This window comes from Aquarana catesbeiana, linkage group LG01 (genome assembly GCF_042186555.1).
Source record: "Aquarana catesbeiana isolate 2022-GZ linkage group LG01, ASM4218655v1, whole genome shotgun sequence".
Lineage (NCBI taxonomy): Eukaryota > Metazoa > Chordata > Amphibia > Anura > Ranidae > Aquarana > Aquarana catesbeiana.
In genome coordinates, this window is record NC_133324.1 from 210,300,283 (window position 1) to 210,325,029 (window position 24,747).

Genomic DNA, 24,747 nt, shown 5'->3' on the forward strand with positions numbered 1-24,747 from the left:
CATCTTGAGGATGGAACACTGGCCAGAACTTGCTCAATATGCAATTGAGCTACTGGCCTGTCCTGCATCCAGCTTTCTTTCTGAACGCACATTCAGTGCTGCTGGAGGGTTTGTAATGGATCATAGAGTGCACCTGTCCACAGACTCCCTTTGATAGGCTCACATTCATGAAAAGGAATCCCCCTTCACAGCCCTAATTTCTTCTTCTTCAGACCTCAGATGAGCCCCTAATTCCTTCTTCTTCAGACCTCAGATCATATCTTGGCCATCCTAAGTGCAAACATGTAAAACAATCTATTTGACCAACGTGTGCTATTGTTCTTTGGCATACTGTTTGTGTAAATAACAATATATGTTAAAAAGGTTACTGACCCCTCACCTAGACTTATACCTATGTTCAGACCATCACCTAAAGTTTCATGGCAACCTAACCAAAATGAAAATAAAGAAAGTACATGTCACTGTTTTTACTTCATGAAACATAAGATTTTAAATTACTATCCATATTGAAACTCACCCCAATAACTCATAAAAACAAACTTTTTCTTCTCCATCAAGCAAAAAACACTTGTCATAATGCTCCCTCCAACAGCTAAAGACCCTGGCATACTAAACATATGTGCTAATAGAAAGATTTTCACACTGCTGAATGCTGTTACAAGAAACCACATGATGCTGCAGATGTCTTAGAATATACATGTATTCTTCACTCATACAGCAATGACCTTTTCAAACAATATTAACAGAAATCTATTTTTTTCCTTTGAATCTAAACACTTGTTTTACACTTTTGCTTCATTAATTAGTTGCACAGAAACCCAGTGTAGACTTCATAAGAGTTAACACACTAAAGCATAATGAATGCTGTATTTTCATTACTATGGGTGTCATTTACTATAGCGCCGAAAAATGATCCTGCAGTCCCAGAAAATAGCGCCCAATTAAGGCCAATTAAGACTTTAATGCTCAGAAACTTGGCTCAAATGCAAAGGGAAAGCAGCGCTATTTGACCATACATGTCTGTCAGATCACATATGCGGGAATAGTGGAAGTCAATGGGGCTCAAACCGGCAAAATCCAAATTTCTCACTAAAGGCTTATATGAACGTTCTTTGCCATAAAAAGTGTATGAGGACCTGGGTCCTGCCCCAGGGGACATGTATCAATTGGAAAAAATGTTTTTAAAGTGGCTGTTTTTTCAGGGGCAGTGATTTTAATAATGCTTAAAGTGAAACAATAAAAAATAAAAATTCCTTTAAATATCGTGCCTGGGGGGTGTCTATAGTATGCCTGTAAAGTAGCGCACCTTTTCGTGTTTATTACTGTACTGCAGCAAAATTACATTTCTAAAGAAAAAAAATGTCATTTAAAATTGCTCGCGGCTGTAATGAGTTGCCGCTTCCTAGCAATATAGAGTAAAAATCAAAGAAAAAAATGGCATGGGTTCCCCCCACCAGTCCATACCAGGTCCTTCAAGTCTGGTATGGATATTAAGGGGAACGCCACACCAGAATTTTTTTTTAAATGTTGAGCGGGTCCCAGCCAAAATCCATACCAGACCCTTATCCGAGCACGCAACCTGGCAGGTCAGGAAAGGGAGGGGAGGAGCAAGCACCCCCCTTCCTGAACCATACCAGGCCACATACCCTCAACATGGGGGGGTGCTTTGAGGTCCCCCAAAGTACCTTGTCTCCTTTAACAAGGGGGTCCCAAGATCCCATCCCCCATGTGAATGGGTATCAGGTACATTGTACCCCTACACATTCACCAAAAAAAGCAGTGAAATGTGACAATGACAATAGCCTTTTTTCTGCCCCAATTCCTTTATTAAAAATGTCTTCTTCTTTCCCCACTTCTTCCTCCATCTTCCTCCAGTCTTTCTTCAGTTTTCTCCTTCTTCCTCCAGCTGCTTCTTCCCCCGCTTCTTCCTCCATCTTCCTCTGGCTTCTTCTTCCCCCGCTTCATCCTCCGGTCTTTCTCCTCTGCTGCTCCCACTGAACATTAAAAAACAAACCTCCTCCAATGCTGCGATGGGGCGGATGATGTCAGTCCGAGACCCCGCACCTCGTGACTTCACCGCCCGCAGCATGATGGGTCAGTGTTGTCACAAGGGTGTGGGGTCTCCTGCTGATGTCATCCAGCGGCCACACCCCATAGTTATATATCATATGTGTGCTATGGAAGCGGACAGATTGGTTGGCCGCAGTGTCGGAGGAGCTTCATTGTTTTCATGTTCAGCAGGTTGGTGGCGGGAGCGTCAGAGAAGAAAGACCGGAGGATGAAGCAGGGGAAGAAGAAGCCAGAGGAAGATGGCGAAGACCAGAGGAAGAAGCGGAGGACAATGGAGAAAGAAGCGAGGGAAGAAAAAGCTGGAGGAAGAAGGAGAAAACCGAAGAAAGACCAGAGGAAGATGGAGGAAGAAGCTGGGGAAAGAAAAAGACATTTTTAATAAAGGAATTGTCAAAAATTGTCTTTTGTCACATTTCACTGCTTTTTTTGGTGAATGGGTAGGGGTACAATGTACCCAATACCCATTCACATGGGGGGCCCTTATTAAAGGGGGCTTCCAGATTTCAATAAGCCCCCCACTTGCAGACCCCCACAACCACCAGGCAAGGGTTGTGGAGATGAGGCCCTTGTCGCCATGGGGACAAGGTACTTTGGTGGGACCCCAAAGCACCCTCCCCATGTTGAGGGCATATGGCCTGGTACAATTCAGGAGGGGGAGCGCTGTCTCGCCTCCCCTCTTTCCTTGAGGCCTGCCAGGTTAATGGTCTAGTATGGATTTTGGGGGGACCCCACATCTTTTTTTTACATTTTGGTGCAGGGTTCCTCTTAAAATCCATACCAGACTTGAAGGGAGTGGTATGGATTTTGGGGGGATTGCATGTAATTTTTTTTTGAAATTTTGGTGTGGAGTTCCCCTTAAAGTCCATACCAGACCCGAAGAGGGGGGGCATTGCATGCATTTGAAGAGTTAAAAGGATGGAATAAACCAAACTGATATGCATTCACTAATTATGTTGCTGAGTACAATGTACATATTCAGGGGGTGATACCATTGGTGGGATTCAAACCCATGACTTAAACCTTTGAAGGTAACAGGGCATACCACTAGACTACAGAGATAAGCACGATCATCTGTAGAAAATACTATTACTAATGTTTGATTCTTTTCATTCTATACAATAATGTTTTGCATTTGAGCCATTAGTATTATGGTACCAACCATGCTCATGCGCCATTGGCTATTGGGTAGGGATGAGCCGAACATCCCCGGTTCGGTTTGCACCAGAACTTGCGAACAGGCCCAAAATTTGTATGAACACCGTTAAAGTCTATGGGACACAAACATGAAAAATCAGTGCTCATTTTAAAGGCTTATATGCAAATTATTGCCATAAAAAGTGTATGGGGACCCAGGTCCTGCCCCAGGGGACTTGTATAAATGCAAAAAAAGTTTTAAAAACTGCAGTTTTTTTCAGGAGCAGTGATTTTAATAATGCTTAAAGTGAAACAATAAAAATGAAATATTTCTTTACATAGCGTGCCGGGAGGTGTCCTTAGTATGCCTGTAAAATAGCACATCTTTCCCATGTTTAGAACAGCACCGCAGCAAAATGACATTTCTAAAGGAAAATAATGTCTTTTAAAACTGCTCGCGGCTGTAATGTGTTGTGGTATCCTGGCAATATAGGTAAAAATCATTGAAAAAAAATGGCATGAGTTCCCCCCTCAGTCCATTACCAGGCCTTTTGTGTCTGGTATAAATATTAAGGGGAACCCAGCATCAAAATAAAACAATTGCGTGGGGGTCCCCCCAAGATCCATACATTTAGTTACATAGTAGGTGAGGTTGAAAAAAGACACAAGTCCATCAAGTCCAACCTATGTGTGATTATGTGTCAGTATTACATTGTATATCCCTATATGTTGCGGTCATTCAGGTGCTTATCTAATAGTTTCTTGAAGCTATCAATGCTCCCCGCTGAGACCACCGCCTTTGGAAGGAAATTCCACAACCTTGCCGCTCTTACAGTAAAGAACCCTCTACGTAGATTAAGGTTAAACCTCTTTTCTTCTAATTTTAATGAGTGGCCACGAGTCTTGTTAAACTCTCTTCTGCAAAAAAGTTTTATTTCTATTGTAGGGTCACCAGTACGGTATTTGTATATTGAAATCATATCCCCTCTCAAGCGTCTTTTCTCCAGAGAGAATAAGTTCAGTGTTCGCAACCTATCCTAATAACTAAGATCCTCCAGACCCTTTATTAGCTTTGTTGCGCTTCTTTGTACTCGCTCCATTTCCAGTACATCCTTCCTGAGGACTGGTGCCCAGAACTGGACAGCATACTCTAGGTACAGCCAGACCAGAGTCTTGTAGGAGACTGAGGAGAGTGGGAGAATTATCGTTTTATCTCTGGAGCTGATCCCCTTTTTAATGCATGCCAATATTCTGTTTGCTTTGTTAGCAGCAGCTTGGCATTGCATGCCATTGCTGAGCCTATCATCTACTAGGACCCCCAGGTCCTTTTTCCATCCTAAATTCCCCCAGAGGTTTTCCCCCCAGTGTATAGATTGCATTCATATTTTTGCCACCCAAATGCATTATTTTACATTTTTCTACATTGAACCTCATTTGCCATGTAGTTGCCCACCCCATTAATTTGTTCAGATCTTCTTGCAAGGTTTCCACATCCTGCGGAGAAGTTATTGCCCTGCTTAGCTTAGTATCATCTGCAAATACAGAGATTGAACTGTTTATCCCATCCTCCAGGTCATTTATGAACAAATTAAATAGGAATGGTCCGACCACAGAACCCTGGGGAACCCCACTACCCACCCCTGTCCATTCCGAGTACTCCCCATTTATCACCACCCTCTGAACTCGCCCTTGTAGCCAGTTTCCAATCCATGTACTCACCCTATGGTCCATGCCAACAGACCTTAATTTGTACAGTAAACGTTTATGGGGAACTGTGTCAAATGCTTTTGCAAAATCCAGATACACCACGTCTACGGGCCTTCCTTTATCTAGATGGCAACTCACCTCCTCATAGAAGGTTAGTAGATTTGTTTGGCAAGAACGATTCTTCATAAATCCATGCTGATTACTGCTAATGATACCGTTCTCATTATTAAAATCTTGTATATAGTCCCTTATCATCCCCTCCAAGAGTTTACATACTATTGATGTTAGGCTAACTGGTCTGTAATTCCCAGGGATGTATTTTGGGTCCTTTTTAAATATTGGTGCTACATTGGCTTTTTTCCAATCAGCTGGTACCATTCCAGTCAGTAGACTGTCAGGAATAATGGTCTGGCAATCACTTGACTGAGTTCCCTAAGTACCCTCAGATGCAAGCCATCTGGTCCCGGTGATTTATTAATGTTAAGTTTCTCAAGTCTAATTTTAATTCTGTCCTCTGTTAACCATGGAGATGCTTCCTGTGTTGTGTCATGAGGATAAACACTGCAGTTTTGGTTACTGAAGCCCCCCGATTCACTTGTGAAGACTGAGGAGAAGAATAAATTCAATACCTTCGCCATCTCCCCATCCTTTGTAACCAGATGTCCTTCCTCATTCTTTATGGGGCCAATATGGTCTGTCCTCCCTTTTTTACTGTTTACATACTTAAAGAATTTCTTGGGATTTTTTTTGCTCTCCTCCGCTATGTGTCTTTCATGTTCTATCTTAGCCGTCCTAATTGCACCCTTACATTTCTTGTTGCATTCTTTATAAAGACTGAATGCTGAGGATGATCCCTCAACCTTGTATTTTTTGAAGGCCTTCTCCTTTGCTTTTATATGCATTTTTACATTGGAGTTAAGCCATCCAGGACTTTTGTTTGCTCTTTTAAATGTATTACCCAATGGGATACATTGGCTAATGCCCTTATTTAATATGCTCTTAAAGCAAACCCATCTCTCCTCCGTATTCTTTGTTCCTAATATTTTATCCCAATTAATGCCTTTTAGCAAGGTTTGTAGTTTAGGGAAGTTGGCTCTTTTGAAATTCAGCGTCTTTGTATTCCCTTTATGTTGCCTATTTGTGTGATTTATACTGAAACAAATTGACCTGTGATCGCTGTTACTTAAATTGCCCCGTATTTCCACATCTGTGATCAGGTCTGTATTGTCGATAATCAGTAGATCCAGTAATGTTTTATTTCTAGTTGGTGCGTCTACCACCTGACCCATAAAATTGTCCTGCAAGACATTGAGGAATTGGCAAGCCTTAAATGAATGTGCGGTTCCCTCCGCCCTGTCTATGTCTGGATAATTAAAATCCCCCATTATGATAACACTTCCCATCTTTGCTGCTAATCCAAATTGTGATAGGAGATCTGTCTCCACTTAGGGGGCCTATAGCAGTGTTTCTCAACTCCAGTCCTCAAGGCGCACCAACAGGTCATGTTTTCAAGATTTCCACTAATTTTGCACAGGTGATTTGATCAGTTTCACTGCCTTAGTAAATACCACAGCCTTTTCATTTGAGGGAAATCCTGAAAACATGACCTGTTGGTGCGCCTTGAGGACTGGAGTTGAGAAACACTGGCCTATTACATACTCCTAGTATTATTTTCCCCTTAGCTTCATCCCTTTGGAGCTCTACCCATAATGCCCCGTACACACGGTCGGATTTTCCGATGGACAATGTCCGATCGGAGCGTGTTGTCGGAAATTCCGACCGTGTGTGGGCTCCATTGGACATTTTCCATCGGATTTTCCGACACACAAAGTTGGACAGCAGGAGATAAAATTTTCAGACAACAAAATCCGATCGCGTCAATTCCGACCGTGTGTGGCCTGTTCCGACGCACAAAGTGCCACGCATGCTCAGAAGAAATTCCGACACGGGACAGCTCGTTCTGGTAAACGTAGCGTTCGGAATGGATACAGCACTTTCGTCACGCTGCAATGTTCAAAATGGTTTAATACAGCGCACTCTCTTCTTCTTTATAATGTGACAAGAATTAAGTCGTTTTGATGCTCATATTCACACACACTTCTCACAAACTTCTTTCGTTATATTTATCGGGATTCCCTCAATATATTTAGATTTCTCACATCTGACAACAAATTTTTTTGTTATTTTTGGACTTTAATGTAGATTCTTTTTTTGTGTTTCTCTTTTTTTTTTGTGATTTTGATTTGTACTCCCGAAAATGTTTGTGTGTGTTTTTGGTGACAAGTTCCCACAACTCCACTAATATGTTGTTCTATTTAATCTGTAGGAGATTGTTTGGTGTTGTTGTCCCTTGTTAATTTCACATTGTACTTTAGAAATGTACCTGAATCCTCACCAACAAACTGTCCTTTTTGGATGAAAACACACACAGGAGAGTAGAATTTCCCTAAAAAAATGTTATTAAGGGCTCACAACTAAACAAAGAGGGAGGCAACGCTGGAGAAACTGCAGAAGTGGGTGAAGCCTTGGACCCCCAGGGCACACATCAATTATTTCAAAGCAAAATTGGTGGCCTGAGGAGTCCTTATCTAAGGGAGGGCAGTCTGGTCCAGAAGTCCCAGAGATCCGGAAAGCAGCAGATGACATCTGTGTCCCCAGGCTGTGGTCATACGAGAGACTGCAGATTCTGTCAGACCAGACTGAACCCAGGGTCATCACTCTTTGGTCTTCCTTCCACGCTTCCTTCCAGGCTTTGGCTGTGGTGGTCTAGTTGTGGCAGCAGGAGGAGGAGGAGGAGGATCGTCCCTCTCCATTACATCCGTCTTGTGTGTCAGTTCCCCACTCAACCCCTTACATAGGACTTTATAAATCAGGTCCTCAGAGATCTTGCGTTGGCCCTCCTGCATGCCCTGCAATTTTGTGGCAGCCATGCAGGTAAAGGCCTCTTCAGGACTGGGGAAGGCTCTGAGGGACACCGAAGCCTCCTGGATCAGCCTGTATGCTGAATCCTGCACGGGACTCGGAGTGGCCTTCCTGGCCCTTTTGTATGGAAGGCGGAGGGGAGGAACCTGAGACTCAGTCAGGCTGCGACTGGTCCCAGGCTTCTCCTGGCTGCAACTTAGCCCCACCTCCTCCTGGCTGCCACTAATCCCCGCCTCCTCCTGGCTGCCACATTCCACAACCTCCTCCTGGCTGAGGTCTTCCTGTATATGAAAAAGGGACATAGTTTTAGTTTTTTATTCATCAATCACACACAATTTTCACCTCCTGACTGCTGCAAATTGAATGTTAACAAATATAACAGACTATCCTTCTGAGCCCAGCAGTTTTGGGTGCCTACTACTGTGTATTGATATGTAAAGCACTTTCAATCAGCAATTAGTGATCAATAATAACATCTAGTAAACATAATTTCTTTATTGCCCAGAAATCTGTAGAAGAATGCTATACCTGACTCCAGCTGGGCTCCTCCACTTCTTCCTGGCTGGAAGGCCCAGGTTGGACATCGGAAGCCTCAGCTGGGGTGGAAGGAAGAGTGGAAGGAAGAGTGGAGAGGGATTCCCTGACTTCAGTGTGGTCTGACAGAAATCGCAGTCTCTCGTAGTACCACAGCCTGGGGACATATACGTCATCTGCTGCAGCTCCGGACCTCTGGGAATCTGTGACCTTCTTGCGCTCCCTCAGATATGTGCTCTTCAGGCCACCAATTTTAGCTTTCAAATAAGGGATGGTTGCTGTGGGGACCACCGGCTTCACCAACTCCAGCAGTTTCTCCAGCGCTGCCTGCCTCTTCTGTTTGTGATTTTAGTGGGGGTGTCTCACTTGCCACAGACAGGGCAGCTCCCTGTACTTGTCTATGAACAGGGGCAGGAAATTGTGGTCGTTGAACCCATCCATTTTCTCTGTAAGACACAACACAAGACAAAGCCTAATGTCAGGCCAAACTCCCCTAATCTTGTTACAATATAGGCTTCCATTTCGAAGCAGTATAGGCCCAAGTTTAGATCCTACCTTCGTTAGCACAATCGGCATCTCCGATGCTCCTTCCTCCGCTCACAGATCGTACGTAAGACGCGCGCGTTACGACTTATACACACTGCGCATGCGTATAACTCCGCCCGCCCCTGACGTTCTTTCTAGTCTATTCCCCGCCCCTTTTCGTTCGGCGCAGTGGGGGAAGAGCACATGGTGGATAGACAGCAGGATCGTGCTAATTGTAGCAACGAGGAGGAGGAGGAGGAGGAAAGGCTGGAGCCTGAAACGTCCCGATCCAGAAGGAGATTAAAGGACTCAAATATGTCCTTTGGGGAGATGTTGGAGATGGTGGACATCCTGAAGAAGGCCGATTATGACGGGAAGTATGGACCTTACCCCAACCCCAATGTCAGAAAGGCCAAGATCATGGCGAAAGTGGTCAGGAGTCTGTACCGGAAATTCAGGGTACGACGATCGAAAGATCAGCTCAGGAAGCGGTGGTCGGACCTGAAATTACGAGAACATGAGCAGTACAGAAAGATCCGGAGAGTGCTGCAAAAAAGTAAGTAGTTGTGCTGTGTTCCTATTCTTTATGTTTATGACGTTCGTGCTGCTCCATGTGCTTTTAGGAACTGTTGTACAGTTTAAAATGGCAACTTTCATGTTCATGGGCACATTATTCGTTCGGATCACACATTGTTATTTCGGACGATAAAATAACATTGTTTAGGCCATATGCATTTGGCCACCATTTTGACGCCCTATAATTGTCTTCAAAGAATTGCGTTGTGTAGATGGCTTTGTTACTAGAATGAAATGCAAACTAGATTGTGTGTAAGGAGAGGACACTCAGCAGCTGTTTTCACATCTAGACACTGGAGCACTAGTGTGGGACACAAGAACACCATTTTTATTAGGGGGGCCACACAGGTGCCCCAGTGTATACTATAGGGGGGGCTACATCTGTGAAGCTTTTACCAAACAGGTAAAGTATTGCAGCTTGACAAAGGGCAATAAAAAATATACATCTTGGAACTCGGCTAAAATAGACAATTGTACCCCACTTCCAAGCAATGTTTCATCTTTATAGTTCTGACATTAAATATCTGTGTGCTAATTATACCATTTTTGTTTTACATAGGGGAGAAAAGACTCAGAGGACACCCCTCACACGAGGAGACCAGAGCCCCCCCCCCCCTCTGGAAGAAGGGGAAATCCCCCCAACACAAAATGAGCAGGAGGATGAAGATGTGGTGGAACTAGTCACCACAACAGGTGAGTGTCTGCAACCACAGGCTCCGATAAGAGATGGATGGCGGCATTTTTTTGAAACCTAATTTATTTTGGGTTTCCTCTCTTTTTAGGTGATCGTGAGTGTCACGGACCTGACCGGGACGGAGGCTGTTGGAGAGGACTGTATGCAGGCCTGTTGCCCACCGATTATGGGCCCTAGCATTTAGGGGAATGGTGCTCTCTGTGAGCTGTATGCCTGGGGACCCTGGGGTTGATGTTACTATGGATTCAGCTCCATGTCCCCCCAAAACACACAGACTCTGGAACCCTTTATATGCCATATTAGAATGGTGACTGATTTATACCATTGGGACTCGTACTGTTAAATGCTAATGTCATCAACTCTGCTATAATGTGTTTAGTGTGGCTCTAAGAGTCTTTTCACCCATTGTTGTTTATGTTAATTGAGAGAGCTGATCACATTAGCCACCAGCCCTGGCTAATAGACGAATGGTCTAGGCTGAGGAGGGGGGAGATTGTTGTTTGTATTGTTAATTGTATTAATGTGTGAAGCCCGGTGCCCACAAGACTGTCATCTGGTCTGGGTACATTTTGTAGTAAATTAGGTCATGTTAATTAGGTTAGCTTTGAGTCATCCCTGACATAAAAAGGTCTGTGAGATCTCAAAATAAAGACAGTTCTGATGTACTCCAAGACTGGTGTTGTCTAGTTCTTGGGGTTCCTATAGCCAGATCCATTGGACTCGTGTTCCAGAACTTAGGAAGCGGTATATGACGGAAGCACTCAAGCGGAGTGTGGGACGTTCCGTGACATTGGTGGCAAGCAGCGGGAAAGCTTCTTGAAGTCTGAAGTCTGGGACATCCAAACTTCCATCTGGATCCAAGGTCCAGATAGCAGAAGAGGAGAGGTACAGATACCAGCCGCCATGGATGAGGAATTCAGAAGGAGGTTGCGAGAGATGCAGATACAGCACAGAGGACCAGTATCGGAGCAGGTCCTGCTGGGATGGTGTGATTCTATTCGCTGCAAACTCTGGAAGGAAGCGCTAGCCCGTGAGCAGCGACACCAGGGAAAAGTTCTCCCCTCCATCGAGGAAAGGTACTGGTCGCAGTACGGACTGCGGGTGCGGTTTTTGGGAGAAAAACCACACAAGAAGCAGACAGCTGAATTAAGCAGGCTGGTCTGGGCAGAGATGAAGTTGGATGAGAGCTACAGAGCCCTCCGGTGGCATGTATCCCAAGCATGTCCCTGGATAGCGGATGACAGCCCAATGGAAGGCTTAAGCTACGGCGGCTTGGGACTGTTGTTTGTGAAGCTGACAGGGGACCCTAACTTTGGGAGTGATTTGGAGCGGCGGGTGGACGAAATCATGGATTTCAGAGAAGGGCTACTGAACATTTCGGAAGTGCACTGGGCACAGGAAGATTTGGAGTTTCTGGCCGTTCAGGAATGGGAGCTAGAGATCGCCTACAGACGGCTGCTAGACATTGCTCAGTGCCAGGGCTGGGCTCCCTTTGCCTGGGACTATCAGGAAATACCAGCTGACAACCCTGAAATCCTGGCTGAAGAGTCGGCAATGTGGCAGAGCGATAGTGTGCTTTGCCAACCTGCCCCCACAGCTATGGAGGCGGAGGTCTTATGGCGGATGCAGCAAGTGCTGACTGACCTTGATGATCCTGTTTCTGCATGGGATGATCTTGGATGGAGGAATGTGCCTGTCCAGCAGCATGCCAGAGAATCTGCAGTGGAAAATCTGGAGATTGCCGTCCCCAAACCTGAAGTGCTGACAACAGGGCAGAGCTCTGCTAACCTCTGTCCAGAAATGATAACATCTTCTGGGTTCCATGGACAGGAGATGGTGAACCCCTATTCCCCGACATCAGTTGCAGAGACATGGGATTTGATAGACTTTTCTGCTGAGGAAGAACCGTCGGGTGAGCCCCCAGCAGAAGAGTTGGGATTAGGGCCAAACTTCATTGCGCTCTGCTCAGCACTGATGGCATCTTCTGAGTCCCACGGACAGGAGATGGTGAACCTCTATCCACAGACACCAGTTATAGAGGTAGAGGATTTAATAGACTTTTCTGCTGAGGAAGAACAACCTGATGAGCCTCCAGCAGAAGAGCTGCTATCAGGGCCAAAGTTCACTGTGTTCTGCCCAGCACCAACAGTGGCTTCAGCCTTCCTGAGAGAAGAGGTAGTCAGCCTTTCTCCCACAACACTGACGGGGACATGTGATTTTCTGCCAGCAGCATCTACGGAGTTAAAACAAACTTCTCCAGCTGAAGATCTGGTAACTGAACAGAGGGTCCAAGACCTCTGTCCCACACTTTTACCAATTCCAGAGACTGGGGATTTAATAGACGTTTCTGTAGAGGAGGAACCACCTGGCAAACCCCCAGCAGAAGTGCTGGCAACCGGACAGAGGGTCCAAGACCTCTGCCCCACACCTGCAGCAATTGTGGAGGTCCAAGGAGAGAATGCAGTCATCACCTCACAACTGCAGCTTGATCTGGTGTCAGTTGATGGGGCTTCAGTCCCCACCTGTATACCCCAGGGATGCTGGGCAGTCGGCCCAGATCCCCAACAGCAGGATGGAGTGAGCCCAGTCCCCCTGTCTTCTCTCCAGCGGCAGAAAGGATTCCAGGGAGAAGAGCCAGTCCGGGCCTCTCCCCAGCGGCAGATATGTTCTCTGAGAGAGGCAGAGGATGGCTGGGTGAGTGATACTCTGTTTGGAATAATTTATTTGGGGTACGGTGTGGGTACAGGCAGTAGAGGACTGGAGCTGTTTACTAACTTCGGAGTCAACCCGTCTGGGGTCTCCTCCTGTGTTAGTCTCCTGCCGAAAGGGGAGAAATGTCACGGACCTGACCGGGACGGAGGCTGTTGGAGAGGACTGTATGCAGGCCTGTTGCCCACCGATTATGGGCCCTAGCATTTGGGGGAATGGTGCTCTCTGTGAGCTGTATGCCTGGGGACCCTGGGGTTGATGTTACTATGGATTCAGCTCCATGTCCCCCCAAAACACACAGACTCTGGAACCCTTTATATGCCATATTAGAATGGTGACTGATTTATACCATTGGGACTCGTACTGTTAAATGCTAATGTCATCAACTCTGCTATAATGTGTTTAGTGTGGCTCTAAGAGTCTTTTCACCCATTGTTGTTTATGTTAATTGAGAGAGCTGATCACATTAGCCACCAGCCCTGGCTAATAGACGAATGGTCTAGGCTGAGGAGGGGGGAGATTGTTGTTTGTATTGTTAATTGTATTAATGTGTGAAGCCCGGTGCCCACAAGACTGTCATCTGGTCTGGGTACATTTTGTAGTAAATTAGGTCATGTTAATTAGGTTAGCTTTGAGTCATCCCTGACATAAAAAGGTCTGTGAGATCTCAAAATAAAGACAGTTCTGATGTACTCCAAGACTGGTGTTGTCTAGTTCTTGGGGTTCCTATAGCCAGATCCATTGGACTCGTGTTCCAGAACTTAGGAAGCGGTATATGACGGAAGCACTCAAGCGGAGTGTGGGACGTTCCGTGACAGTGAGGTTGTGGATCCAGATCCTTTCACATCCGAAAGTGCCCAGATCGTGATCGGGGAGATCATGGGGTGTAATTTACAATTGGAAAACATCAAGCAAAACATCAATGATGTTATTCCAAAATATAAAAACATCATTGATGTTTTGGGGCGAGTTTAAAACCCCTCCAAATCACTTTCTTCTTTTGTGTGCTACAATGTGCAAAATGTTTTTGTGATTTTTCCCAAAGCCATTTTTGGAGGATGCACACAGTGTGTCAACATGTGCTATCTGCCATCACGGGAGATCAATGGACGCGTTTTGGGGGTGCAACCCCTTCCTCAATAATAAAGTAGCGGTGAGGAAGGGCTTTCTCCCCCAAAACACGTCCCTTGATCCCCCGTGATGGCAGATAGCACATGTTGACATTGGGAAATTTCCAAAAATTTGGCTTTTCCGGGGGTGATTTCCCCCCATCTGAACGCTATATCAAACACAGTTCCTAAATACTCATGTCTGATATTGCCTTCCAGTTCTACCAAATGTGAACTTTGTAAGATCAAGATTTGTGTCTTTCTTGTGGGTTTTACACAGGCCTGTTTTCAATAAAATGCACATTTTGATTTTGGATAATGACACCACAAAAATTGTTATACAACAAACATGTTGGTTTGTCAGAAAAACCTTTGATAAATGCACATGTGATTGTGCAGGTATTAAAAAGATTGTTCATCAAGAATGTGTGGATTATTGTCTCAACGCTACAACACTTTTGGGGTGATGTAATTGTTGTTTTATGAGAAAATGGGGGTTATTTCCTAAGGGGAAATCCACTTTGCACTACAAGTGCAGTTTCAGTGCAGTTGCAAGTGCACTTGTAGTGAAAAGTGTCTTTGCATTCAGTAAATAACAGCCAACAGTGCTTTGTATACGGTTACACAATCACGATATTTTCTGCACTCCACACATTTCTGTCAGGGTCAGCTAAAACAAACACAAGCAGTAAATGTCCACAAAGAAGAGCCTGGGGGGAGATGCCTGTCGAGAACTTGAGGTCCTGCAGACTTCTCCCTGTGGCCAAATACCACAAGGTAGCGACCAACCTCTGCTCCGGAGTGATGTCTTGCCTCATGCAGGTATCCTGCCTGCTGATATAAGGGGTCAGCAAAGCCAACAAACGGTGAAACACGGGGTCCGTCATCCTGAGAAAGTTCCTGAAATCATCAGGATTATTCTCACGGATATCACGGAGCAAAGGCATATGAGAGAACTGGTCACGCTGAAGCAACCAATTCTTGTTCCATGAACTCCTCCCCACCCTGTTCATGGACTGGACTTGTGTCAAGGTCAGGACCCCAACACCAAGCCCCCGCACAGCACGAACTCTACGGGGAGTACGCATACGAAACATGGCTAGAAAACGGTCGGCTGCTCAGAACGAAGTAACAGAACGCACTGAAGAACAGCAAGGCCTGTGAAGAGCGACCTGAAAAACAACAACGAGCAGGCAAGATCACACAGAAAACTCCGATACGAACTGACTGCACGCACTGAAGAGCAGATACAAACCCACAAGCACAAACTGAACGTCAGAAAACGATCTGAAAGCCACGAGTCTGAAAAAGCGCGAATCGTCTCTCACCAAACTTTTACTAACACGAGATTAGCAAAAGGAGCCCAAAGGGTGCCGCGCTTGGTTCTGAACCGGCCTTTTCTAGTCTCGTCGTACGTGGTGTACGTCACCGCGTTGTTGGCGATCGGAAATTCCGACAACTTTGTGCGACCGTGTGTAGGCAAAACAAGTTTGAGCCAACATCCGTTGGAAAAAATCCTAGGATTTTGTTGTCGGAATGTCCGAACAAAGTTCGACCGTGTGTACGCCCTATAAGAATTCCACCTCCTCCCTAGCTCCCTCAGTGATGTCATCTCTCACATTCACTTGTACATTATTCTTGATATATAGGCATACCCCTCCCCCTTTTTTACCCTTTCTATCCTTGCGGTAAAGGGTATACCCTTGAATGTTTGCCAGCCAATCATGAGAGCTGTTGAACTAGGTCTCTGAAATTCCCACAAAATCCAAATCTTCCTCGTACAACAGTATCTCTGGTTCACCCATCTTGTCTGCCATGCTCCTGACATTGGTGAACATGCCACATAGTTTAGACCGGTCGCATATTGTCCTCGTATTGGGTATTTCAAGATTGCAACTAGGACTTGCTACTATACTTACCTTGTGTTTTTGTGCTTTGGTCAACCTACCACTAATGCCCCCAATACTACCCTCTGGAATATCTTCTGTGCTGACTATCTCTACCTCTGGACCCTCCCCCCATCACCTAGTTTAAAAACCCCTCTAACTTTTTGGCCATCTTCATTCCCAGCAGATCTGCACCCTCCTCATTTAGGTGCAGTCCGTCCCTTCTATAGTACCGGTTATCGACTGAGAAGTCGGCCCAGTCCTCCAGGAACCCAAACTCCTCCTTACTACACCAGCTCTTCAGCCACTTGTTTACTTCCCTAATCTCCCTCTACCTTTCTGGTGTGGCTTGATGTATCGGTAGTATTCCTGAGAATATTACTTTGGAGGTCCTTTTCCTCAATTTAGCTCCTAAGTCCTTAAAATCGTTTTTTAGGACACTCCATCTGCCTCTGACTTTGTCATGGCACCATGACAGCTGGGTCTTCCCCAGCCCCTCCCAGTAATCTGTCCACAAGATCCATGATGTGCCGAACCCGAGCGCCTGGTAGACAACATACTGTTCGGCGTTTCAGGTCTTGGTTACAGATTGCCCTCTCTGTCCTTCTAAGAATTGAGTCCCCTACCACCAGAATCTGTCTTTCCTTTCCCTTCGCTGCCCCCCCACTCTCACTGGAGGAGTTCTTCCCCCAGCAGCTAGGAGAGTCCATCAGCTCCAGCAGTGCTGGTCCCTGACTGGTTTCACCAATGTCACTCAATGGAGCGTACTTATTAGGATGCTCCAGTCCTGGATCGGCCTCCCTGGCACTTCCCCCTCTACCCTTCCTGACTGTCACCCATCTACTCTTTGCTAGTGCCTGCACCTCTTTGTCTCCACCCGCCCCTGTGCTGGCCCCTGCCGGCGCCTGCCATGTAAGTTCCTGGCTCTCCTTTAGTATGGAGGGACTTCTCCGTGCTGACAGTTGCTTCCCCAGATTCAGAACCTGGGCTTCCATGGAAACAATGTGCTTACATTTTGCACAGCAGTATTCACACTCGATCAGATGATCAAGGAATGCATACATGCAGCAAGATATTCAAAGAGTCACCTCTCCACACCCGCCGGGCATCGTACCTATTAAATTTAGTGAGGATTGGGGATTTTACCCTGTTCAAATTACCTAACAGCTAGCTTCCTGGCACTAATACTCAAGACAATACACAGGTACACAACAAGACAATACACAGGTACTCACAGACCTACGTGCACTCACAATACACAAGTATACAGTACACAATACACAAGTACTAACGATCCACACACACTACTCGGACAACACTCAGTTACTCACACTACACAGGTACTATGACCCCTGTTATAACCTCCCGTTTAAACTCTGGTTTTAACTCACCACTTAGACCAGTTCCACTTGGACAGAGTCCCAACAGCCTCACAAATGAGCAGGCCCTTCAGGTCTGGTATGGATATTAAGGGGAACCCTGCGTCAAAATTTGAAAAAAAATGGCATGGGGATCCACCCCAAAATCCATACCAGACCTTTATCCGAGCATGCAACCTGGCAGCCTGCAGGAAAAGAGGGGGGACAAGAGAGCACCCCCCTCCTGAACCGTACCAGGCCACATGCCCTCAACATGAGGAGAGTGCTTTGGGGGATGGGGACAAGGAACTCATCCCCACAACTCTTGCCCGGTGGTTGTGGGGGTCTGCGGGTGGGGGCTTATCGGAATCTGGAAGCCCCCTTTAACAAGGGCCCCCAGATCTCGCCCCCCCATATGAATGGGTATCGGGTACATTGTACCCCTACCCATTCACCAAAAAAAAGCAGTGAAATGTGACAAAAGACAATAGCTGGTTTTTGCCAATTCCTTTATTGTAAAATAGCTCTGAGTGGTCTTCTCCAGCCATGTCTCTAGCTGTCATCTTCTACTGGTGCTGTCTCTCTTCCCGCTGTCTTCTGTCGCCGTCTCTCCCGCCACCACCTACTTCTCCCGTTGCCGTGTTCCTTCTCGCCACCGTGTTCTTCCTCACTACCGTCTTCCTCCGTTGTGTTGTCTCCGCTGTCTGGTGTCTCTTACACAGCCATGGGGCATAACCATCCGTTGATGTCACATGCCACCCCCTTTATTTTCTGGAAAAAAGGTGGTGGGCTTTCCGTGTGACATCAATGGATGGTTGTGCCCCATGACTGTGTAAAAGACACCAGATAGCAGGGGACAACACAACGGAGGAAGACAGCGATGAGGAAGAACATGGCGGCAAGGAAGAACACAGCAGCGGGAGAAGTAGACGGCGGCAAGAGAGATATCACCAAGAGACAATGACAAGACAAGAGCTATTTTACAATAAAGGAATTGTCAAAACTGGCTATTGTCTTTTGTTACATTTCACTGCTTTTTTTAGTGAATAGTTAGGGGTACAATGTACCCATTCACATGGGGGGGGCCGGGATCTGGGGACCCCCTTTTTAAAGGGGGCTTCCAGATTCTGATAAGCCCCTCGCCCCAGACTCCCAAACCACTGGGCAAGGGTTGTGGGGATGAGGCTCTTGTCCCCATCAACATGGGGACAAGGTGCTTTGGGGGTAACCCAAAGCACCCTCCCCATGTTGAGGGCATGTGGCCTGGTACGGTTCAGGAGGGGGGGCGCTCTCTCGTCCCCCCTCTTTTCCTGTGGCCTGCCAGGTTGATTGCTTGGATAAGGGTCTAATATGGATTTTGGAGGGGCCCCCACGCCATTTTTTTTTACTTTTGGTGTTGGGGGGGTCCCCTCCGAATCCATACTAGACCCGAAGGGCCTGCTATAGACCTATAGCCGCTGACAGCTGATGACTCATTGGTTGTTAAGGATGCGGCAGCTGGCTTCCCGGTCCCTTGGTTAGCAACCAGCTATATACAGTGTTAAAATAATAACCGCAAAACACATCAAAAATCGCATCGCAAACGCAACAGTTGCGTTTCTGGTGTGTTTCCATTCAAATCTATTACCCGCAAATTGTGTGAAAAAAGTCCCCAACCCTTTCCGCAAAACACATAGATGTGAACTAGTTCCATAGGAAACCATGTTAAATGGACTGTAGAGTGCTTCTACAAACTACAAAATGCACTAAAAAATGCATAGGTGTGAACCTAGAGTCAGGGTTCACACTGGAGCAATGCAGGAACCCTGCAAATTCAGTGCTGGTTCCTGCATCGCATACAACTCTCAGGCAGTTCACACTGCTATATGCGAACTGCTGGGAGTGTAAGTAGAAAGCTAATGACACCCCCAAATCAGTTAGCATATCGCAAATTCAGACAACACCCATGCAATCCGATTCTGCTGTGGACCAAAAAAGGGTCATGTGCGAGTTTGGTCCGAATGCGATGCAAATTCAACCATACAATCTGTATGGCTGAGTTTGCATCACACAGACATCACATGTGATTTGCAGTGTGGGGCAAATCACATCCGATCTCGGACAGCACAACAGTGTGAACCGGCCCTAAGGCCCCTTTCATACTTGTGCAACTTGTCCTGAGACTTCTGCATCCATAGACCTCAAGATTACACTGGCATTGCTTCAAATCACATCAAATTTGCAACAAACAGTGCTGCAAAATCGTAGGGCTTTCAGGTCGCACAAGTGTAAAAGGGGCCTTATGGACCTCAAGTTGTATGAAAGGTCGACCAAGTGTGAAAGGAACCTAATCAGATTCATTGATAACACCTTTGAATTAGGCCCCATGTGCACTTGTGCGACCAATGCCTGTGTAATCTTGCAGTATATGGACCTCAAATCGCATCAAAGTCAAACCAAAGTAGTGCAGGGACGAATCTGACCCACTTGCAGGATGCACAAGTGAGAATAATGCCTAATTCAAAGGTATTACCAATAAATCTCATTCACACTGCTGTGACCTGAAAGTCACACTAATTTGCTGCCACTTTGCTGCTGCAACTTGGCCCCAACTTCTGGGAATGCCTGTGTAATATTGCACCCTATGTACCTCGAATCACATGAAACTCACACCAAAGTAGTACAGGGACTACTTTGAAGCTGTTACAACTTGAAGTAGCACAGAAGTGGTTATCATTGAGAATCATGGGGTACAACTTGTCATGCAACTCCCAACTCCCATTCAGCACCTTTGAATTAGGCCCCATGTGCACTTGTGCGACCAATGCCTGTGTAATCTTGCAGTATATGGACCTCAAGTCGCATCAAAGTCAAACCAAAGTAGTGCAGGGATGAATTTGACCCACTTGCAGGATGCACAAGTGAGAATAGTGCCTAATTCAAAGGTATTATCCATGAATCTCATTCACACTGCTGTTACCTGAAAGTCACACTAATTTGCTGCCACTTTGCTGCTGCAATTTGGCCCCAACTTCTGGGAATGCCTCTGTAATACTGCGCCCTATGTACCTCATAGGGATGGGCCGAACACCCCCCCCCAGTTCGGTTCGCACCAGAAGCTGCGAACGGACCGAAAATTCGCACGAACGTTAAAACCCCATTGACGTCTATGGGACTCGAACGTTCAAAATCAAAAGTGCTCATTTTAAAGGCTAATTTGCATGGTATTGTCCTAAAAAGGGTTTGGGGACCCGGGTCCTGCCCCAGGAGACAGGTATTAATGCAAAAAAACTTTTAAAAATGGCCGTTTTTTCGGGAGAAGTGATTTTAATGATGCTTAAAGTAAAAAAAAAAGTGAAATATTCCTTTAAATATCATACCTGGGGGTGTCTATAGTATGCCTGTAAAGTGCCACGTGTTTTCCGTGCTTAGAACAGTCCCTGCACAAAATGTCATTTTTAAAGGAAAAAAAGTCTTTTAAAACTGCTTGCGGCTTTAATGTAATGTCGGGTCCTGGCAATATGGATGAAAATCAGAGAGAGAAACGGCATGGGTACCCCCAAGTCCATTACCAGGCCCTTTGGGTCTTGTATGGATATTAAGAGGAACCCCGCACCTGAATTGAAAAAGGAAACAGCAGTATACAGGCTCTGTACTCTGAACAGCAGTATACAGGCAGTGCAAACAAGACAGGGACTGTAAGTTTGTTGTTAAGTAGAATCTGTTTGTAATTTTGAACTGGTACATTTTTAACGTGTTTAGCTCCAGCCATAAAATCTATTTTAAGATTTTTGGAAAACATAGGGAAGGGTTATCACCCCTGTGACATTTGTTTTGCTGTTTGTGCTCCTCTTCAGAAGATTTCACCTCACTTTTTGTCCCAATGACAAATGTTTTTTGAAAATTGAAAATTTGTTTTTTGTTAAACAAGGATTGGTGATAAAGCATCAGTGGAAAGGAGAAATGTTTTTCCCATATTAACTCTTACAGGAGAGAATTTCCCTTCCTAGGGGTAGATTTCATCTCACTTCCTGTTGTCTCCTTTCGTTTGCAAGTAGGAGTCGTTTGTAAGTTGGATGTTTGAAAGTAGGGGCCTGTCCTATATACTCAGCTGGAAATTTGGGCCTAAGGCTCGATTCACACCTATGCATGTTGCTTTTGAGCTTTTTTGGAGTTTTTTTTTGTCATGCTTGCCACGTTTTTGAGCAGCCTTTTTGTAGCGTTTTTACAGCGTTTTTGCTGTGTTTTTGCTGCGTTTTTTTTTTTTTTACAGTTTAAAAAAAGAAAAATTTTTTTAAAAAAACAGGCCAAAAATGCATCAAAAACGCTGCAAAAACGCTGTAAAAATGCTGCAAAAACGGTGCACTTGCGTTTTTGATCCTGGTCCATTGAATTCTATTACATGCAAAACGCTGCATTTTGCATGAAAAAAAGTCCCTGACCCTTTCCAAAAATGCAGAGGTACAAAAAGGCATTGATGTGAACATGTTCCATAGGAACCCATGTTAAAAAATTCCCATGCATTTCTGCAAAATGCAAAATGCATCAAAAAATGCGCTAGTGTGAATGGAGCCTTAGGTGTTGTTGTGGCCTCAACACTGTAAGCCCTCACAGGGCCCTGCTGTGAAATATTAGATCAAGAATTGTAATTACATGCCCCTGTTGAACAGGGGCAGAAAAATTGGGCCTTTGGTGGTGGTGGTGGTGCTGGTGCCACAACACTGTAAGTCCTCACTCACTCTTGGTGGGTGCAGAAACGGGCCCTGCTGTGAAATATTAGATCAAGAATTGTAATTACATGCCCCTGTTGAACAGGGGCTGAAAAATTGGGCCTTAGGCACTGGTGCTGGTGCCACAACACTGCAACCCCTCACAGATACTCTAGTTGGAACACAGGAACGAGCCCTGCTGCAAAAGAATTGCATCAAAAATTGTAATTACACGCCCCTGTTAAACAGGGGCTGAAAAATTGGGCCTTAGGCACTGGTGCTGGTGCCACAACACTGCAACCCCTAACAGGTACTCTAGTTGGAATGCAGGAATGAGCCCTGCTGCAAAGTATTGCATCAAAAATTGTAATTACACGCCCCTGTTAAACAGGGGCTGAAAAATTGGGCCTTAGGCACTGGTGCTGGTGCCACAACACTGCAACCCCTCACAGATACTTTAGTTGGAACACAGGAATGAGCCCTGCTGCAAAGTATTGCATCAAAAATTGTAATTACACGCCCCTGTTAAACAGGGGCTGAAAAATTGGGCCTTAGGCACTGGGGGCGGGGCCCAGAACCAAAAATGTTCTTACAAGTTATCAGCGTGATCATTGAGGAGGAAGAGGATAATTACAAAGGATAGTCACTCAGCATCAGCATAGGCAGTCTTTGAAGGGATCTGACATTTCAAAAAAAATTATACGGTTACATCAGCATCAGGTGCTTGGTAGCTGGTGGTGATCCAAGACTGATTCATTTTTATGAAAGTCAGTCGATCGACTGAGTTGGTGGACAGACGCACCCTGTGATCGGTTACAAAGCCTCCAGCAGCACTGAATATGCGTTCCGAAAGAACGCTGGATGCAGGACAGGCCAGTAGCTCAATTGCATACTGTGCAAGCTCTGGCCAGTGATCCATCCTCAAGACCCAGTAACCCAGAGGATTTTCGGTGGAAAAGGTGTCCAAGTCAGATCTTGCCCCTAGGTATTCCTGCACCATGTAAAACAGACGCTGGCGATGGTTGCTGGAACCGATCATACCTTGGGGCTGCGGACTAAAAAATTGTCTGAACACATCGGTCAGACAGCCACCTTCTCCACCGCTCCTTCTTTGACTGACCGAAGCCTCAGCAACACGTTGTCCAGAAACAGGAGTTTGTAACCTCCCAGTCTCTGGGAACACGTTGCACAGATCTTTCTGCAAGGCCTCCTGAAGATGTTTCATCCTCTGCTCCCCCTGCGACGGCAAGATAAGGTCCGCAACCTTACCCTTGTAACGTGGATCAAGGAGGGTTGCCAGACAGTATTAGTCCTTCTCCTTGATACCACAAATACGAGGATCCTTCCACAGGCTTTGCAGGATCAGGGAGGCCATGCAGCGTAGGTTTGCTGAGGCATTCGGTCCGGAGTCCCCTGGGTCACTAAGGACGACATGGTTCGCAGCTACCTCCTCCCAGCCACGTACAAGTCCATGTGTTTCTTGGGACTGATCCCTTAAAGACTGCTGCTGATACTGAGTGCCAGGCTCCACCTCCATACTGACACAATCCTCCTCCTAATCTTCCTGTGTTATCAGCGGGCACGCAGGAACACTGTCTGGATAAAGGGGGCCTTGAGAGCTAAGGAAGTCCTCCTCTTCCTGCCTCTGTTCTGCCCCAAGTGCCCTGTCCATTATTCCACGCAGCATGTGCTCCAACAGGTGGACAAGGGGGGCAGTGTCACTGATGCATGCACTGTCACTGCTCACCATCCTCGTGGCCTCCAAAAATGGTGACAGGACAGTGCATGCATCCCTGATCATGGCCCACTGGCATGGGGAAAAAAACAAGCTCCCCTGACCCTGTCCTGGTGCCATAGTGACACAGGTACTCATTGATGGCCCTTTGCTGCGTGTACAGCCGCTGCAGCATGGCCAATGTTGAGTTCCACCTGGTGGGCATGTCACAGATTAGGCGGTTCTTGAGCAGGTTAAACTCCTTTTAGAGGTCAGCCAGCCGAGCACTGGCATTATATGACCGGCAAAAATGCACACAGACTTTCCTGGCCTGCCTCAGGACATCCTGTAAGCCTGGGTACCTGCCCAAGAACCGCTGCACCACCAAGTTAAGGACGTGAGCCAAACAGGGCACATGGGTCATTTGTCCCTGTCGGAGGGCAGAGAGGAGGTTGGTGCCATTGTCGCAAACCACCATTCCTGCCTTAAGTTGGCGTGGCATCAACCACCTCTAAACCTGCCCCTGCAGAGCTGACAGAACCTCTGCCCCAGTGTGGCTCCTGTCCCCCAAGCACACCAGCTCAAGCACCGCATGGCATCTTTTGGCCTGCATACTTGCATAGCCCCTTGAACGGCTACGGAGCACCGCTGGTTCCGAGGACAAAGCACAAGAAGAGGCCGAGGAAGAAGAAGAGGAGGGGGTGGAGGGGAGAGGTGTGTCACAATCATTAGTAGTGGCATTTTGGAGGCGTGGTGGTGGAACAACCTCCAACACTACTGCACCTTGTCCTGCATCCTTCCCAGCTGCCAGCAGAGTCACCCAATGCGAGGTGAAACTTAGATAACGTCCCTGTCCATGCCTGCTGGACCATGAGCCAGCGGTAATATGCACCTTACCGCTGACCGCCCTGTCCAGTGAGGCATGAATATTGCCTTCCACATGCCGGTAGAGAGCCGGAATCACCTTCTATGAGAAAAAGTGGCGTTTGGGTACCTGCCACTGAGGAACCGCACATTACACAAACTCACATAAGGGGGCAGAGTCTACCAACTGAAAAGGCCGCAGTTGAAGTGCTAGCAATTTTGCTAAGCTAGCATTCAACTGCTGGGCATGTGGATGG